This window comes from Marmota monax, unplaced genomic scaffold (genome assembly GCF_021218885.2).
Source record: "Marmota monax isolate L192 unplaced genomic scaffold, Marmota_monax_Labrador192_F-V1.1 WCK01_AAM20220418_F8-fsc00396, whole genome shotgun sequence".
Lineage (NCBI taxonomy): Eukaryota > Metazoa > Chordata > Mammalia > Rodentia > Sciuridae > Marmota > Marmota monax.
In genome coordinates, this window is record NW_026694594.1 from 276,530 (window position 1) to 297,220 (window position 20,691).

Genomic DNA, 20,691 nt, shown 5'->3' on the forward strand with positions numbered 1-20,691 from the left:
CTTCAGGTAAGTGGCCCAGTTCTTGTTCCAGAGTATGTTCTGGAGACAAGTGTGATCTTCATTGGGCAAGGAGATATAAGGGAAGCTCTTCTAGGGCATTTGAGAAGTTTTGCCTCCTTTTAAGTGAGGACAGGGTGAAAAAAATGCCCTTTTCAGGCTTCCTGCCTTTGAACACTGTTGCGTGACACCTTGATGCTTGGGATTGCTCCATGTCTCTAGTGATTGAGAGCCAACATTACACGTACCAACAATTGCCTTCTTCTAGAAGGACAGTTTGGGGCTGGGAAGACCCCTCTTGTTTCAGGTCTGTGGGTAGAGCATTCTGGTATTTTCAGCTGATTCCTGATTTCAGCTGATTTAGTAGGTATTATGATTTAGACATTAGTCCCCTGAAAGCTTATGTGTGAGAAATGCAAGAAAGTTTAGAGGTGAAATGATTGGGTTATGAAAGCCTTAACCTAATCAGGGAATTAATCCCCTGATAAGAATTAACTGGGTATTAACTATAGGCAAATAGGGTGTGGCTGGAGGGGGCGGGCCATTGTTCAAAAAGTGACAAAATGCTTTGGGGGAGTATATTTTGTCCTTGATGAGAGAAGTCCTTCTCTACTTCCTAATCCCTGTCCTTAGCTGCTTTCCTCTGCCACACCCTTCTGCCATGATGTTCTGCCTCACCTCTGGCCTAGAACAATGCAGGTAACTATCCAAAGACTGAGACCTCTGAAACTGTGAATGACAAATAAACTCTTCCTTCTCTAAAATTGTTCTTGTCAGGTCTTCTGGTTACAGTAATGAGAAAGCTGATTCAAACAGAAGAGATTCAGGCATGTATAAGTGTTGTTAATGTTGCTTAAATACAGTGTGAAGTATGTAACAGGCAGTATTGATGTTCTAATAAATTCCTGGATTGGAGGGAGAATTTCAATTCAGAAAATCATGGAAGACTTCATGGAGGCGAGATCAATCCTAAGGGACCTTGATCGCTTTCAGTCTTTAAACCTGGCATGACTGGAAAGGGCATCTGGCAGATTTCCATCTTGAGAGAGCAGATTCTTCCTTGCAGGTGCAAGCAACAGTTCCCTGCTCAATGTAATGAGGTCAACAAATGAGATCTATGAAAAATTGGAGCTTCTCATTCCAAACTGCAAGCCGGTCTTCTCTTATAAAGTTTTTCCTACTATATTATGGATTATCTGGGACTTGAAACAAGTTTAGTCTGGCTTCATTTTGAAGAATATTTGATAACTAACTAGTAGTTTTAGAACAGATATAGACTTGCTTGTGTTGTAATTACTTTCTGAGTATATTATTTTGTAAGAAAAAAGTACATTAATTTAGTTCCAAAAGTGATAAAATATATATAGTGAACAGGGTTTATTTATTTATTTAAAAAATTTTTAAAAACTTTAATTTGTTATATGTGACAACAGAATGCATTACAATTCATATTACACATGTACAGCACAATTTTTTCATATCTCTGGTTGTACACAAAATCGAGTCATATCCTCTGTGTCTTCATACATACATGTACTTAGGGTAATGATGACCATCACATTCCACAGTCTTTCCTACTCCTACACCCCCTTCCTTATCCTCCCTCCCCTTTTCCCCTTTGCCCTATCTAGGGTTCATTTAATCCTCCCATTCCCCCCCCACCCCCACCCCATAGCATATTATGGATCAGCATCCTTAAATCAGAGAAATCATTCGGCATTTGGTTTTTTGGGATTGGCTAATTTCACTTAGCATTATATTCTCTAACTCCATCCATTTACCTGCAAATGCTGAAAAATATTCCGTTGTGTATATACAGCACATTTTTTAATCCATTTATCTATTGAAGGGCATGTAGGTTGGTTCCACGGTTTAGCTGTTGTGAATTGTGCTGCTATAAACATTGATGTGGCTGTGTCTCTGAAATATTATGATTTATGATTTATTTCAATGTGCAAGGGCAATTTTTTTAATATTTATCTTTTAGTTGTAGTTGGACCCAAAGGTATTGTACCTTTATTTTTTATGTATTTTTTTGTGGTGCTGAGGATCAAACCCAGGGCCTCACACTTGCTAGGCAAGTGCTCTACCGCTGAGCCACAACCCCAATCCCAGCACAGACAGTTTTTAAAAACCAACTATTCTTAGAGCTTTTACTATTTGATTTTGACAGCACCACAGGGCATAAATAAACTTCAGGGCCGAGCAGTGGGCTGTAGGCATCAGTATCCTTCCTCATCATCCCACAGTAGCTGGCTAGCCAGGGCTGTTCCCCATGCACCCTGGCCTATCTTCAACACAATGTCCTCCAAGGGCCAGAGTTGAGAGTACAACCCAGAGCACCCCTGTGTGAGAACCATTCCTCTGCACACCATGTTAGAGCCTATCCTAAGATGGTTAAGGGTACACCAAATTTCTGTAAGTAATAAGAAACATCAAAGACATCATCAAAGAACCTTTAGACCCAGGAAGAGAGCTAGAAACTATGATATCACATGAAATGTTATTCTCTTATATTCATTCCCTGGTTGGGAAGGAACAAAGCAAGGAACAGAAAAGGTGAGCCTTGCTCACTCACAAGAGCTATCTCATTATTACGTCATTCCTCTGGGAACATTTTAACTTTTTTTCAACTTTTTCCAAAATGTGTATTGTTCTAGAGCTTTTGAATCAGTTTTTTTTTAGAATTATTTCCATCATTTTTTTTTGGCAGAAGTCTATTTTTGGAAAGAATATCTTTGATTACTTTTAATAATTAGAAAATAATTTTGGAAAAGAGATTGTGGCTTACCCAAGAATAGACAAGGACAGTAACATAAAATATTATGATGTTAGAAAAGTATTATGAGTTTGTTAGGCAGGTTTATGGGGTAACAGCCTTAAATCCTCTTATTTTGCAAATAAGTGATTTGCTCAAAATTACATATGAATTAGGGAGGTAATTAGAAATAACTTAATTCTTCCTTTTCCCAAGATCATTATTCCTTTTTTCCTAAATCATGGGATTGAATTATAGATTTCTGCTTACCATACTGAGTGAGGGGTAAGAATAAAAACAGAAAAAGTTTAAAAAAGGATTGAAAGTTCAAAGCCAGCATCAACAAAAGCAAGGTGCTAAGCAATTCAGTGAGACCCTGGCTCTACATAAAATGCAAAATAGGGCTGGGGATATGGCTCAGTGCCCAAGTGCCCCTCAGTTCAATCCCTGGTACCAATAAAAAAAACAAATCAAATATCCGATTTTGGTTTTAGTCAAAGGTAGTCAAAAAACATAAATACAAAGGTGGCATTTTATTGTTGTCAAAATAACTAATCATAGTTTTTTGCTTTTCTTAAAGCTTTTTTATTTTGAATACTTAAGAGAAATTTGATGATACATTGGCATGAAAGCAAAATATTCCCCTTTCAATTTGTCTTGAAATAAACAAAAGCAATATACACAACAATTATCGTTTGTATGTTTACTATGAACCAGGTATGTTGTTATACCTGAGGATAAAGATATGGCACTTGACTTTATTTAAATGTGTTATGTCCATATGTTGCAAAGTATAATTTTCACAGTGTTTTGAAACAGGTGAATTAGGTATTAAGAACAGAAAATATATATTTGAGATCAATTCTTACTTTGTAACACTGACAATTAAGGTATAAGTTAATTAATGACTGTAGAGAAATAATCAATGTTTAGTTTAAAAGGGTTTTCAAATAAAGACTATTTTAGGCTTTAAAATTATTATTGTTTACATTTTAAAAATTAAATAAGTATGCTATTTAAAATAATATGATTTTTCTTCTGGTTTTTAGATTGCATTGGTTTTGAAATATCCCAACCAACAAAAAGTATTAATTGATTTTTAAATATTTTCCATGATTTTAAGAATGTTCAGTAAATTATAAATCAGCTATTTTTAATAGCATAGCTTTGTGGAGGATGTAGCATATACCTCAATTGTATTCACTTGTGATTTATTACATACACATGATTAAATTAAATGCATAATAAGCTCTTTTATGTTAATATAAAGGGAACAAATTAGTGATCTAAATAGGAGAAATAGAGGAAGCAATACAAATATCCTGGATTTATCAGGGCCTATTTTTTTGGTACAGGGGATTGAACTCAGGGACACTAAACCACTGAACCACATCCCCAGCCCTATTTTGTATTTTATTTAGAGACAGAGTCTCATTGAGTTGCTTAGCACTTCTCTCTTTGCTGAGGCTGGCTTTGAACTCTTGATCCTCCTATCTCAGCCTCCCCAGCCACTGGGATTACAGGTGTGTGCCACTGTGCCTGGCACAACCAGGGCCATTTTTGAATACTTTGCTTCTTCTCCTTAATTATGTTAAATCTCCTTTGTGTAATTAAATTCAAATGGTTGTACCAGAATAGTTCAATTTCCCCCAATACTTATGTTTCTTTGGTAATATCTCCACGTCTTAGTGGGATGTATATGTGAAAGTGTGGCCCAAGATCTATTAAAGGAATTAAAATTTTATGCTTTTAATCATTTCCTCATCTCATAGGATTTAGTGATAAAAGGGCTTCAGCTTACTCTCAATTTCTTACACTCTGTTGTGATTATCTGTGTTTTGCACATTGTTTGACTGATTAATTGGTGCCTAGGATTGAGCCCGGGGTCTCATGAATGCTACAAGCTCTATCACTGAACTATACCTGCACTTTCTGCTCTGAGCAGTTAAAATATCAAAATATACATATCATTTATAATAAAAAAATGCTGTGTTGTTCTGAAAACTATTATCTTGTTATTGAAAGCTTATCAGAGTGAAAAAGAATCCTTATCTTGTTTAGAATTGTAGACATGTTATTCATTAAAGATGACTTGGACAAATTCATTCCATAGTCCTTGAAGGTTGACCACAGGATTGTACTGGAGGGTTAGGGGTCAAACTCATAGACTCTGGTGTGTACGAGTACTTGAGTTCAGTCCCAGCTCTGTAGCAGCTTGTGACCTTTTTTTACCTTGGGCAAATGACGCATTTTCTTCTCTGCTTGGTTTCCTCTTCTGCAAATGGTAATAAAAATACTATCTCCCGCATACGGTTGTCCTATAGTCATGAGTGGTACATTGTGAGCACCCTGTAAGGCTGCATTAGGTGTAAGTTACTACAAGCTATGTACTAGAAAACATTCTACAGAAATTAAATTCGAAAGATGGGATTATATATTGATATTAAAACTAGCTTGAAATACCCAGTGGTATTTTCCCCAGTTCCTCTTTCTTTGTGAGATTACACTGCTGCAGACAAGAGTGAAACTGAACTTTGCCCTGTGAATTGAGGTTGACAGGGCCAGCAGATCCATGAGCCCTGGACACAAAAGGTAATTTAGAGGAATGGAAATACATATGGCCAATTAACAATGAAAAGTTTTCAACCTTACTAGTATTCAAAGAATTGCAAATTAAAATAAGGACACGATATGGTTCACTTACAAATGAACAAAGATTGCAAAACAAAAGCTAAAAAAAGCGGGGGGTGGGGGGTGGTGGGGGGGTGGGGGGTGTCAGAAGTACATTGTTACACATTGCTGATAGTGTATAAGGAAATTAGTCAAATTTTCTGAAAGCAATTTAGCAATATTCAGAGAAAAGATATAAATGCTTAAGACCTTCGAGTTGCTAACACTTTTTAGGGAGCTTTGGTAAGGAAAGAAAGAGAAATATTCATGGAATGATATTGATAATGATACAATTTTTAAATTAAAATTTTTGACAATAGGAAATTACTTCAGTAAATTGGAATGCAATCACATGGTGGATCTCCTAACTATTAGAGGGGAATTGATAAGTAGTTTATAATGACTCATAAACTGGGAGCCTTGCTTAATCGTTACTGATTACCTTCCCTCCAGGTGCCAAGAAGTCCAAGGGTGTGGCATCCTGACCTCAGACTCATGCTGCCCCTCCTGTGAGTGGTAAATTTGGGATGGACAGTGGATGCGATTTGTTCTATCCTTTCTCCTATAGGAATCGATTGCTTACAGGGTGCTTCTGTTGTCTGCTTCTCGTTGGTGATAGAATCTTTCTCCAGAGCATGTTCTTTCTTCCCTGCTCCATCTAGCCCTGCCCAATACAGGGTTCTAAGTCCATCTCTGTTTAAGGTTTAGTCAGGACAATTATTTGGCTATTGCTGTATCTCATTCTCTGGCTTAACTTTTTATCAATAAAGGCAGTCTATTGGTTTCCCATCTCCCAGTCCTATTTTATATTTCTTTTAAAAATCAATTGGTGAGGGGCTGGGATCATGGCTCAGCAGTAGAGTGCTTGTCTAGCACGGGCGGGACCCGGGTTCGATCCTCAGCACCACATAAAAATAAAGGCATTGTGTTGTGTTCATCTACACTTAAAAAAATAAATATTAAAAAAATTGGTAAAAAAGAAAAGGGTTATCTTTGTAAAGACTCTCTACACACTCCAACATTTGAGACTGCCCATAAATAAAAACTGCATAACAACTTACCTCAAAATGTGAAAGTCATTTTACATGAACACACATCTATGATCTCACAGTTTTTGTGGGCCAGGAATCCAGGCATCACGTGTTATACTCTCAAGGTTGTTCACAGGTTGCAAGCACAGCTGGGCTTACCTGTGTTCTCAGCTGAAGGCTCCACAGGTGGAGAATTCATTTCCATGTTCTCCCATACTGTTGTTGGCAGAAGAGAGTTTTTGCTGCTTGTTAGCCCAAGGCCTCCCTCAGCTCCTGCCATGTAGGTGTTTTCATAGGGCAGCTCACATGCCAACTGACTTCCCCATGAGTGAGTAGTCAGGAGCGCAGGAGATGGTGTGCAGGACAGAAGCCATAGTTGCTTAGTCACCAAATCTCAGAAGTGACATTCCCATTTCTTTTGCTCTTTTCTGTCTGCTAGCAGTCAGTGACTAGGTCAAGCCCCCACTCAGGGAGGAGTTGAGGAGTAGAAGATACAAGCTCTCAGTATGTAGCAACATGGGTGTTATTAAAGCTAGGGACAGCCATTGCAGCTTGGAATGTGTTGAAAAATTAATAGGAAAAGAGGAAACAGAGACAATGTTTATAAAATAAATTAAGAGGTATTTGGCCATAAAGAAGGAAAAGCATAGGTTTGTAAATTGAAGAGAAAATGGAAATAAAGAAAGTTGTTTTTTTTGGGTAAATATTGGAGAAATTATAATTATTGAAATGATGAAGACTTTGATCTTGTGGAGAGGAAGGAGGTTGGCTGAGGGTGGGGGGGCATTAGTAAAATGGTGGCTGGTTGCTGAAAAGGAGGTGAGGGAAAGAATCTGGAGTAATCCAGAAGAGAATGGGTTTCCATTGAAAACCTTATTCCTATGGTCCCTTCTTTTTCTTTCAAGAAAGCAAAGGGAAACTTCAAACTGTTTTAAAATGTCGGTGCTAACATTTTGGAAGCCATAAAGTACAAATATTTTTCTCACAGATGTTGTTCTTCATCTCATTGTTAAAGTGCTTTTATGTGAATTTATCAATTTTATTCCCAAGACAACTTGGTGAGATTGTCAGGACAAATGCCAATCAATTCATGTGACTTATATGTAGCAATATGATGTCAATCTTGCTGTTTATAAAGTGTCAAAGAGACCCAGATTAAAAAAAAAACAAAAACAAAACTACGAATTCCTAATCTCTTAAAGTCCATATTTTGAAAGCACAACTTGAAGATAGAAAACATCAAAGATAAGGTTTGGCTCCTTTTCATCTTGAGGTCCAGTTGAACATTTTCTTTGCTCTCATCTAGAGGCAGTTATTTTAGTGTGCTTGTGAATTGAACATGCGCTGAAGGGCTCTGTAAATAACTGCCTTCTCAGTATGGTTCGCCTAACCAGTCCTTGAGGACAGAAGCTTCCAGATGGCTCAGGCTCTGGATTAAACCCTCAAGACACCTTGAGCCTCTTTTTCAATAATGTGAGCAACAGAATTCAAGATAGCCTGAGTGATTTGATGAGAGTGTTTTTTTCACAATATTTTTGAATAGGAACATTCTATAAAAAAACAGAGCTATGTGGAGATAAGTAATGACATGATACCAATTATGCTCAAAAGCCTACAAAAGACAGCTTCAGGGTGGGTTTAATAAAATAAGGTGACATATTAAAACTTACTGAGCACTTTCTATTTCCTATTTCAACAGTTTAAAATGACCTCACCTCAGTATTTTTATAATTATCCAATTTTAAATCCATAGTTGAGAGAATAATTTAGTTTTTTGTCAAACAAATACCATTGCCTCTCCAGTCTAGAAGTTTCTTGAGGACCAACACACTTGGGGAGTTGTCAAATGCCTATGATTGAGCATAGTGCCAGATATACTCGGCATTTGAATCCAGTTCTATCTTTGGGCCTGGGCCATTGTTTCGGATTTCTTAATTCTGTGTCCCTTTAAGATGAAGTAATAATATCCACTTTGCAAGGCAATGTAAAATTAGTTAATATTCATACAGCACCATTATGAAATGATTATTTCATTTGAAAATTATTTCACTTTAAACTAATTGTTCTCAACCAGGATAAGGGACATTCGGCAAATCCTGGAAACATTTTTAATTTTCACAAATGGCTACCTGGTGAGGGGGGTATCTGCTACAGCATTAAATAAATGCCTGGGAGCTGCTAAAATGCCTATAGTGCACAGGATAGCCCCTGCAACAAATTACCACTTCCAAAATGTTAACAGTGTGGAGATGAAGATACCCTGCTTTAAAACTATTCTCAGTTCCTTTTATACCCTTCCCTCCTCCCTCCCTCCCTCCTTCCCTCTTCACAGTGATGCTGTCTTATTTCACAAAGCATCCCCACCACCTGCTAGTGTAACAGGTTAAGCGTGATTGGCAATGGAATATAAGAACATAAAACTGCAGGTAATCCCTTCAAATTTTGAACTGAGGTAGTAAAATCAGCCATCTCTATGGGTGGAGTAATTGCCAAACCCCAATTTTCTAAAATGATGACATAGAAAATATTCTGAAAAGGTTTTGAAATAAGTGAATTATCTGTAGGAATTAAATTTATTTTCAGATATCTTGGACTGGGTAAGAAACAGAAGTAGCAGAAATAATGAGATTCAGTTTATTTCTTCTTTCTGTGCAGGTTGTAGGGCTGGGATTTACCTCTGAATGCAGCTACAGTGTTACACTTTCCAAACAAGCAAATGAAAATATGTGCTCAAACAACTTTAAAGTGCTTGAAAAATCTGTCTCATTTGACTCCAAGTCATATAAGGAGTTCAGCTATGGCTTGTGAGCTCGAGGACAGGTCACTGTAGCAGATATGTTTGAATCTTGCCTTTGAAAGAGTTGGCTTTTAATCATCTTGCAGTGAATTTGTAGTCATTCTTTAAATTTTTCTGATCTAGTCTAAGAATTGCATGATTTTTTTTTTCTTTTTCCTTCTTTCTTTTTAAAACAGAAGGCAACTGTTACTTCTGGGGGTTGGAATCTATTGCAATCAAGGCTCATTCAGTATTATTCCTACCCCCATCCCCACCCCGTGGATTCTTTCTTCTTCTCTAACTAAATACCCTACAAGGAAATGCCTGGTGCTTTAAACCACATCGAGGTTTTACCTGTTAACCAAATCTGATAGTGGTTTGATTAATTCCACCAAACACTCTCTAGAATGAATATATTTGTCACAATTACTCCTAGTGACTGGTCAAAGCAGTAGCTTAATTAGCCAGTGCATATAGAGGAATAAATGAAATGCAAGTCTTGAAATTTGTACTGTGTATCCTGTTTTCACACTTATAATTAATTGCTTGCAAATATAAGTAATAGAAAACAGGCTCAACAAAACATTGAGTTAAGCCTTGGTAACTGAAACAATTTTAAGAACAAGAGGATGGTTTTCTCCAGATTGACTTGGCCTATTGGTTTTTACCTGTTAAAATGGGGTGCGTCCATGTTCTATGATAATTGCCTACCTCAGGTAACTAACTACCTAATTAGAATATGAATTTACAGAAGTTGGAACTGTGACTTCATTCTATATTTTCAGATTGGAGTATATATCCCTTCATCATAGACACTCAAAATGTTTGCTCAATATAAATGATATAGCTGCTTTCCAATATAAGCTGCTTTTTGGTTTGCTCCCTTTCACCAATTCCTAAACTACTATTCTAACACCTGCTTTACACCAGATGTAGGACAGACCCCTGGGAATAAGTGAATGACAACCAGTCCTTGGTCTTAAGGGACTTGCAGCCTTATAAGAAGAATAAAGGAAAATATATAAACAATTCAATAATATGTGACAAACTACTGCAGAGTACTGCAGGGGCTCACAGTCGAGGGATTTACTGTGTGCTTTGGAGGTGAAGAAGCATCTCAGAAGAAGTTGACATCTCCATGGATCTGCTAGGTTTATGCGGATTTGCTAAGACAAGACAGTAGAGGAAAAGGGCAGGAGGAATTGTTTGCTTTAGAGAGTTGAGATGCCTATAATTTACTTTGCAAAACCTCACTGCATACAGTATAATATTGTATATATTGGATTGAAATAGTCAGTTGCTCTCACCAGGAACACACCCCTAAGAAGCATTCAGCAAGTGTACAAAAGGAAGTTAAGTCTGCAGAAGCAGCTCCTCCTAGTGTTTCAGCTTTTATATTTTGCATCAATATCAGAAAAGCCTATTATTAGCAGAATTAATCTTAGAAATGAGTGCTCCTTGAACTAATATCTTAGTTTATTTGGATGCTATAACAAAATACCATAGGCTGGGTAGCTTACAAACAAAAGAAATTTGTTCCTCACTGTCTGGAGGCTGGAAAGTCCAATATCAATGGGCTGACAGATTTGGTGTCTGGTGAGGGTCCACTAGAGGTGGTGCTTTCTCATTATGTCCTCCTGTGATGTTAGGGTCAAGGCAGTACTCTTGATTAGTTGCTCATTCTTGTATATGAAGAGGAGATTCTTTTATATTCTATCCAAGAGGCACTGCCCACAGGACCTACTCACCTCCCTAATACCATTATGTTAGGACTCAGAAATTTGGAGGGGAGTGGGAACACAAATATCCAGATGATAGCAACTAGTGAAAATAGAGGTTTTCAGGTTAACATAGTGTGTGTTAGAAATAGGTTTGTGTGGATGAAATCAGAGGTGTTCAGGATGTGGATTAGTGAAAATATTTTGGAGACATTCCCATCCTTATAAGAACATAGAAAAATATAATGTAATCCATACAACTTGATCCTTTGGGAGGTTGCCTGATGTCTGGACCATTAGTGATCCTGTATCCAATTATTATTTCAGAGAATACCAATGTACTATTGGATTCTGATTACAACATGCAGTGGTTTTGCCTACCGTGAGCTTTCAAGCAATATGGTAACACCAATCAGAACAGGAATCTGGGACTTTGCATTAGCTTGTACAACATAGAGTAAGGATTTGTTTTTTGAATCTGTTATTCAAACTCTCACTTACCTATCTCTTATCTTTTGGAAATAATTGCTATTAATAAAAAAAATCCTAATGTGTATGAGTGACCAGTTGACTTAGGATGTTTCAATGAGCCCAAAGCCAAGGAAGACCATGACACAATCAGATATGCCATCAGTCCAGAAGAGGGTATGCACCTAGCATACGAGGTTAAGAGAAAATGAGATTGAGGTAGAGTGGAAGCTACATAAATGGACTTTACAGGGACATAGGGCAGGAGGGAGAGAATGCCAAGTGCTACAAAAGTTTGGTGATGTAAAGACTGAAATATGCACATTGGTTTTAGCAATATGAGGATTGCTGAGGACCTAGCTGAATGGAGGGCAGTAGGGGAAGAAGTGATAGAAATAAGAGGTCATAGTTGATAACTAATAATGGCTGTTTGCCATGTACCAGGCTCTTATCTAAGTGCTTTAGATGCATTATCTTCTCTATTAAGCGTTAGTATATTCCCCAGATGCCAGATGAGGAAAGTGAGGCAAAGAGGGTTAGATGCATTCATGTAAAGTCACAGAGATAGCCAGTGATAGATACTAGGTCCCAAACGCAGCAGTCACACGGGAGCTATGCCAGGAGAGCAGAGGAGACAGTGGGGGAGAGAGATGTGATTCAGAAAGGCAGGGTAGTGGTTGAAGGGATACTGGGGGAAAAGGGACATTTTTTTCAAATTGGAGAGATTTGAGAGTTTTTCCAATTGAATCACAAGAAACATACATGCAGATAGAGAAGAGTTTAACAAAATTCTCTCAAAAGACATAAGTACATGAAATCCTGATGAGAGGGCACAACAATGCTACAAGAAAGAAGGAGGAAAGGATAAGAATTGATGAATGTGGGGAAATTGTTGAGTCAGAGGAAGGACCGAATGCTCAGAGAATTTATGTTCACTGTTGATTGGAGAGGCGAGCAAAGAAGGAAGTTTTGAAAAATAAGGACCATAGAGAACAGAAAGAAGTGAAAATAAGGATTTCCTGGTACAGCTGAGAACCCAGGTGGGCTTGGAGACAGAAATAAATCAGTGGTATGCTGATAAATTGATGGTTTGTGTGTGTGGGGGGAAGTCAAATGCCCTAATTTAGAGTGGTTTCCAATTTTGTTGGTGCAAACAGTCCCCACATGGCTAGGCCATCCCAAGTTACCAATGATTTAACAAATGACTTGAAAGATGACTGAATTTTTGTTGTAGAATAATCTAGCCCCATTGTGTGAGAACTGGCCTCAAGGTGCCATGAGACCAAAGAAAGAAGCAGACAGGTCTAGGGTTTCACAGAGTGCCATTTATTGGGAGATTTACTTATAAAAGCATAGTGACATGGCTCTCCTGTTGCCAAGCAGTGCAGTGGATGGCGACCCAGGTGGATTGGAGCACTGGCAGCAGGCAAAGCTCACAGCTATGGGGAGGAGCCTGCCATGTAGGCATGGGGAGCCAAGGTGAGCCAAGGCCGGCCAACCTGTCATTCTTCGGTGGCCAGGCCTGGGCCTGGTACTGATTGATGCCTGCTGCAGAGGCTTCCTTCACACACTGCTGCTTGCCCTAGCCAGCAACTTCAGCCTCCTGCTTCCTGACCTACCACAAGAAAATGAAAGTGGGGCAGACTTAAATGAAAGTTGGAACTCAAAAATTGACCAATAAGATGTTTCCAAATCCTAATTAGCATTAGTTTGGACCAATAGCAAATGTTATGTAAACCCCTACACTCTGACAGAAAAAAAACAAAAACAAAAACAAAAAAACCCTGCTATCAGGTCCCCTCTTGCAATGCAAGAGTCCTGTTCCTGTTTCTAGTCTTCAAAAAAAATCCTATTCTTATACTCACCCCTCCTGGTCCATGGAATTCATTCTTCAAATTTATCAGACAAGAATCCTAAAAGAAGAAGAAATTGATAGTGACTGCTGGGGTCTCCTGCATCACTGGAGGGCAAGGCCAGTCATTAAGAGTTGCAACATTTCTTGGCTACAGAGGCTTGTCACTTTTGCAGACTGACTCCACCTGCCAGCAGAAGCTAGGAATCAAGTTTCATCTCAAAACTCTGGTTTCAATAGTTTTGGGCAGCAGGAAGACCAGGTGAATCCCTGTAATCTGGGTCAGGAAGAGTAAATATGTTGGTTAGGACAAAATTGACTTCATCTAAGCCAGAATGTGCCCGGTTTATCTTAATTCAATATCAAAGAGTCAGGGCATGTTGTTGGAGCCAGGGTCCTCTTCTACAGTTCCACATACCACTTTAATGAATTTGTCTGTTTATAGTATGCTGGGAATGTGTGCAAGGAAAACTGACTAGGGTTCCCCTGGGGTAATCATGGCAGTTACAATTCAAGGTGGTGCAGTCATGTTAAGCTGAATCTATCCAATACTTAATCATTGATTCTTAGGGGAAAAAATGATCAGATTAGTTCATCACTATACTACATCTGCTTGTGTGATTTCTTCCACAGTATAGTGTAGGAGCAGAGGGAAATTCTTGGGTTGGTCTGAGGTTATGATTTGGCCTGGTCAATGGTATGGCAGAAATAAGGGACAAAATAAGAGTATTACCAAGATAGTATTTGATGTGATTACATCAATCCAGATAGGGTAGACATTGTAGAGGTATTGAGAGACTGAAGTCTGTTTTTTTTTTTTCCAAATACAGGAATGTCTGTTTTTAGAACCAAACTGCTCTCATTTTGACAACCATAAATGTGCAGATTAACTTGCAAAGAGTTTCAAATGCTATAATGTTATGTTTTCAACCCCAGAACAGAGTGTCTTTCCATATAGTCACAGTCTTTTTTTCCTCCCTCTTTGGCACTTTAAGATTTTTGTCACAAGGAACATGTTCTTTGTTTGTTTTTATATTTTGATTTAAAAAAAATCTTCTTTTAAAAAATTGCTGTCATTGACATTATATTTGTCATTATCATTTCCATTACATTTCCTGACTATTTTCAGTTTTCAAAGAGCAAGGTAAATGATATTTTTGCAAGTTGAATTTGTAACCAGGCACCCAATTGCTCTGCTCACTATTTCTGATATTTTTTTCAATGGATACTCTTTCGTTCTTTCATATAATGCATTCCATCCACAAAACAAGACAATTACTCTTCTTCTCCTTCATTTTTAAACTCAATATTTCTTCTGTGGATAAGTGCACTAAATAGCACTTCAGGTATCTCATATGATGTTGTGTTGGTTGGCATCTTGTTTTTTTTTAAATTCTAATTAGTTATACAGGACAGCAGAATGTATTTCAACTCATTGTACACAAATGGATCACAACTTCTTATTTCTCTGGCTGTACACAATGCAGAGTCACACCATTTGTGTAATTGCTCATGTATATAAGGTAATAATGTCCAGAGATGGAAGTCTTGATGAACGTAAAGAACACATATGCTGGCAATAATGCATATTAACCATCATTCTTATATGCTGTCATGGGTTGTGGGAAGAGATTATGGAAAGAATAGAAGTTCACCTTTAGGTGACCATGATCAAGCAGGAAAATATAAGAACCCTTACAAGTCTCCTAGAGATGTTGCCATCTATTAGAAGCAATGTAGAGAGGCTAGATCAATGGCTGCTCAAGATGATAGCTCCAAGTGCTGTACTAAAGACCTTATAGATGACAGTGTCCTGGTTGCCCCAGAAACCACACCCATATCTAGGTATTAAAGGGACTCTGATTCCCAAACCCCACACCCATTTGAGAGAGTCCCAATTGTCTACTGGAGAAAAAGCTTTTCACAAACTGTACCCAACTGGTTTTTCTGGCTCATTTTTCACACTTCCCTACACTTTTCATTCACCTTCACATCCAACTTCTCTGCTAGAGAAGAACAGCTCTTATTTATTAGTACCTCTGCACTTTCACTCATTTGGTCATGGTCTTGGTTATAGGTAGAATGTCTTCTTCTACCACCCATCATCTTGGCTACCTGGCATGTATTGACTTTTTCTTCAAGCCCCCTTTCTGAAGTTTACCATATCATAGAAATCCCCGCTTCCTTCACAAAGGTTAGTTGCTCTTTCATTGTGATAATATAGCATTTTGTGCAACATAAATGGAAATAATTCTCCTATTACCTTCTTAGTTTTTATTATTTATTTCTATTTCTAGATTGCCACCTCCTTGAGGACAAGGACTATGTTTTTTTCTTACAAGAGTCTTCATTGGTCACCCCAGTCCTGAATGCTTTTGTTTTGCTTAATGGATTAAAGTCCAAGTTGCCTATAAACTCATCTCCAAAGATCTAAATTATTCGGAAAAGATGACATAGAGACAATATATACATGTATGTTTCTAATGCTTTCCTATCATTTATAGCAATAAGATTGACATAAGAATATAAAAGGAATTCTGAGGACAGATTATATGAAGATGGTTTAGGGAAAGGTGCAACAGCTATTTCCCATTCTGTAATGCAAAGGAGAAATTGCTAACTGATAATGACACATTCCTACTGAGCCAAGACTAAACTTTAAAATTCTTTTTAGCAAAGCATTCCAAACTGTCACAGCTAATAGTCTGCAGTTGGCATGTGGGATGAAACTTGTACTCCGTCATCAACTGAGTGTCGTCCTTCTTTTCTTGGCTCTCATGGTGAAGAACATGCACTTCTTTTACCTTTGGTTCACTGTCATTGTTCTAAAAATACCCTTTTACCAACAGGTAAAAAGCAATGGATTGAATTTTTGCCTAAGCCTTAATTATAAATCTTTTTTCTTCCATTAAGAGTACATATTGAGTTTTTGAAAGCATTGAATCTGGTCCATGTTTTAATGAACAATACAGAAAATAATTCTGAATCCTGTGTAACTTGATTTTGCTTAAATATTTTGATGGTTCATTGTATAACAGTCTATTTATAGCTTCTCCAAACTCTCTTTTATAAAACAAATATTGTGCTTCATGTCCTATTTTCACGTGTTAGTGCTTTATGTCTATCTGGCCTGCAACTAGATAAAAATAAATTTTAAACAATTCAGCAGTGAGTCTTCTTTTTTAACTGTGCTGGGAAATTAGTTTGCATTCAAAAATAGTCACATACATATTATCGTTTAGGTTTTTAAGATCATTTCTTTGATGATTTCACATATCTACTTTTTGATCTTTTTATGTTTTCCAATCTCATTGTCTTAATGTTTTATTTTAGATTTTATCATTATTTATTTATTTAATTGAATCATTTACTTTAGATATTGTATTTAATTATTTGGGAGACCCTTTTCCATCACATGTTTGTGTTCCATGGATGCGCTGTATTTTTACTATTTGTGGAAGCACAGTGAATTCATTCAGCTTGTAAGTTATCTTTTTCCAATTATTGTCTCAATAGCTTATCTTTTCTCCAGTGTCAGGCGTTCTTTCATATTGATTTTTAAAAACATGTGTTACATTCATTTGTTAAGTTTCTTAATGTATCTGCTGAATAAGCCAAATTTTATTCAGGAAAAGAGAAATGACTCTGAGTATCTCTTTGCAAGAAATAACTGAACACAGACTTGGAGGCTTTACAAAACAATTGGTGATACTGGTGGTACTTTTAGTTCTGGGAGATGATTGTTCCTGGAGTTGGGAAAATCAGCAAGTGCAAAACCTGAGCAGTCAGCAACTCATAGGGTACATACACAGTGCTGGCAAAGCTGACCTGGGCTGTCTGCAGAGCCAGAGCTCCTCACTGTTGCAGGAGCAAGAATGACTTCTTGTTCTCTCTTGGCTTCCACAGCTTGTGCAAGCACCCCCATTGAGTCAGTCTAGGAAATGCATAAAGAAGCAGAAATGTCATTGAGATGTTAATAGGCAATTGATACAATTTCTGATTAATTCAATTTCAAAATAAAAGGGCAGGAATTGAGTGCAAATTTCATTTGCTGCCCTATTAAAATGGCCTTTTTTTTTTTCCTGAGTAAGTCTTCTACCCTACTAACAAAATATGGCATGAAGGTATTTTACGGGAGGCTGATTAGGAGATTTCCTTCACAGCAAGTAGACAAGGAGTCAGATGTCAGATGCAAATCCCTCTAATAGTAGAACAAAGGAAGATTTATTTTTTGTAATGTCAATATCCAGGTTAGGAGCATCTGCTTTCACCAAACATTGCCCTCAATTTCTTTAGAGAACTTTTAGGCTTTGACACGGGGTAATATTAGCTTTTATTTGCTTTCCCTTTTGGATAGGATTGAGGGATATAAGTGCTGGTTCTATTAATTTCTCTCTGCAGCTCCACATCTGTCTCAAACTCAGTCCTCACAAGTACCTGCTGATTGACTGGACCCACAGCCCCATCAGGACCTCACAGGTGAACTGACTTGCAACAGTATAGCAGGCTAGACAGGGACCTGCCCACTGCTGATGGTGAGACATTTTTTCAAAACCACCCTAAGATACCATCTCACTCCAGTAAGATTGGCAGCCATTATGAAGTCAAACAACAACAAGTGCTGGAGAGGATGTGGGGAAAAGGGTACTCTTGTACATTGCTGGTGGGACTGCAAACTGGTGCGGCCAATCTGGAAAGCAGTATGGAGATTCCTGGGAAAGCTGGGAATGGAACCACCATTTGACCCAGCTATTGCCCTTCTTGGACTTTTCCCTGAAGACCTTAAAAGAGCGTACTACAGGGACACTGCTACATCGATGTTCATAGCAGCACAATTCACAATTGCTAGACTGTGGAACCAACCCAGATGCCCTTCAATAGATGAATGGATAAAAAAAATGTGGCATTTATACACCATGGAGTATTACGCAGCACTAAAAAATGACAAAATCATAGAATTTGCAGGGAAATGGATGGCACTAGAGCAGATTATGCTTAGTGAAGCTAGCCAATCCCTAAAAAACAAATACCAAATGTCTTCTTTGATATAATGAGAGCAACTAAGAACAGAGCAGGGAGGAAGAGCAGGAAGAAAAGATTAACATTAAACAGATACATGAGGTGGGATGGAAAGGGAGAGAAAAGGGAAATTGCATGGTAATGGAGGGAGACCCTCATTGTTATACAAAATTACATATAAGAGGTTGTGAGGGGAATGGGAAAATAAACAAGGAGAGATATGAATTACAGTGGATGGGGTAGAGAGAGAAGATGGGAGGAGAGGGAGGGGGGATGGTAGAGGATAGGAAAGGTAGCAGAATACAACAGTTACTAATAGGGCATTATGTAAAAATGTGGATGTGTAACCGATGTGATTCTGCAATCTGTATTTGGGGTAAAATTGGGAGTTCATAACCAACTTGAATCTAATGTATGAAATATGATATGTCAAGAGCTTTATAATGTTTTGAACAACCAATAAAAAAAATTAAAAAAAAAAAATAAAAAAAAAATAAATCACTCGTTAGTTGGTGGTGACCCTTCATCTGCATTATTGTCGTTTGGAGTTTCGCTTTATTCTTTATTGTATTTGTAGGCCTTTATTTCATGGAAGCTTTAGGGTAAACAGGGGGCAAATGTGTCTGCTTCATCTGCCACTTACCTTTGAGAGCTTTGCCTGCTTTCTATGGCCTGTGTGAATCCCAAGTAGGAGACTCTACCTGACTTTTGTACCCTGATTCTCTATAACAGTGTAACACATGTGCAGGTTCTATTCTCCAATCTGCCTTCTGAACACAGATCCTTAGCTTTGAATCCGCTTCTTTGTAGCCCTGGAGGACATTCTCCTGTCCTTCTTCCCCCATGTATTTGGATAATCTATCAAGGCCAAATTAATACCTGTTTCCTTCATCAAGATGAATCTTGCTAATTATGGCTTTCTCATCTCTGAACCATAATGGAACAACTCTTGCATGGTAAAGGCACGTTTTTACTTGAAATCTAGCACTATGTATACTTTTTGTTATGTAATTATTCATGGCTTCTAATTAATTAAATCCACATGCAAAGACACCATATATATCCTTATTTCAATTAGATTTAATCTGCTAATTTCGGTCTTTTTTAGGGCATAGCATGTTACTGGAGACAGGGTAATATTAGTAGAAATGTACAATTTATTGATTGCATAGAATTTACATTGCAATTTTCTCTTCTCTCTCACCCCTCCCACATGCTTTCTTATTAATTATCTAGCCATCTTTTCTATTTCTTTTTTGAATCATCCATAAGAAATAATTGACCAAGGAAACAAAAGAGAGTAGGAAGAGAATTTTTAAAACTTCTTGATAACTAATACTCATAATCCCTTTTCTCTTCTTTAGTATTATAAATTGTGATTATCTTTACTTGTGCATTAAGAATTCTTCAGTGGTAGGTTGGTAATGATATTTGAATGAGCATTCTTATAATATCTAGGCAATTTCATAGCATGCCCTCTTAAGTTAACATAATTTTAGTGATCTTTACAATTTGAACATGTTCTGTGTACTGTTTCTAATGTTTATAAGAAAGAACTGTCTGCTGAAAAATGTGAAATAGGCTCTTTGTTTCAACGTTTGGAAAAAGAGATGCGAATAGCATCTCCACTGCTGGACAACGTGTCTCTCCTGCCATATGCTTTAGGATGTTGCTGTAGGTTTTGACAGACTCATTGCATTATAGAAGCCAAATTCTTCCCTAAGACCATACAACTTTTCAACCTATTCTCTGTAGGAAAAAAATTCGAAAAAACAAAACAAAACAAAAAAACATCCTTCTTGTTGGCTGGGGCTGCCTGCAGCTTGGAACTATTATTTTGTTTGTTCTACAGATCTCCTGGGCAGCTGTCAACCCTCCCTGCCATGTTTGAGAATCCATCCTGAACAAAACGTGTGCCACAGTATTTAAGAATTACTAAAGACCAAAGGTATGCTTTAGTCATTTTTCTTGCCTAACAGTCATGTTGCAACTAAGAGCCAGAAATAATGAATGACAGGAAGGGGAAATTTAAATTAGGACCCAAATTTACCTCTTTTTACTCTCAGTTGTGATAATTTAGTTTTCATTAGCAGAGGTGTTATTTTTCATGAATTATTTTAGTTGTATCCTTCCTCTGTTCAAGGTACATATTCAAATTTTTATGAGAATTAATATACACTTCAAATTAACATATAATAAAGGGAAAACATTAATTTTAAATTTTCATATATAATGTCTTTAAAAGGTAATGCTACCATATAAAATGATGTATATTTTATCCACATATGCATCCAACATTTACCTATAGCATGAATGAAAAGACTATATGTAATGTTCACAAGTTACTATTTTATGTACCATGCAATTTAGAATTAGATTTGGATGTTTGCAGAAAGCTAGCT

The 20,691-nt window shown here is 37.4% G+C and overlaps 1 long non-coding RNA gene across 1 annotated transcript; it reads left to right on the forward strand.

Moving 5' to 3' along the window:
- Positions 1-5,255: 5,255 nt before the first annotated feature.
- LOC124077590 (uncharacterized) lies at positions 5,256-20,237 on the forward strand. Its single transcript, XR_006846671.2, has 3 exons — positions 5,256-5,347; positions 5,879-5,934; positions 20,142-20,237. It is a non-coding gene; the product is annotated as an uncharacterized LOC124077590 (long non-coding RNA).
- The last annotated feature ends 454 nt before the right edge of the window (positions 20,238-20,691 follow it).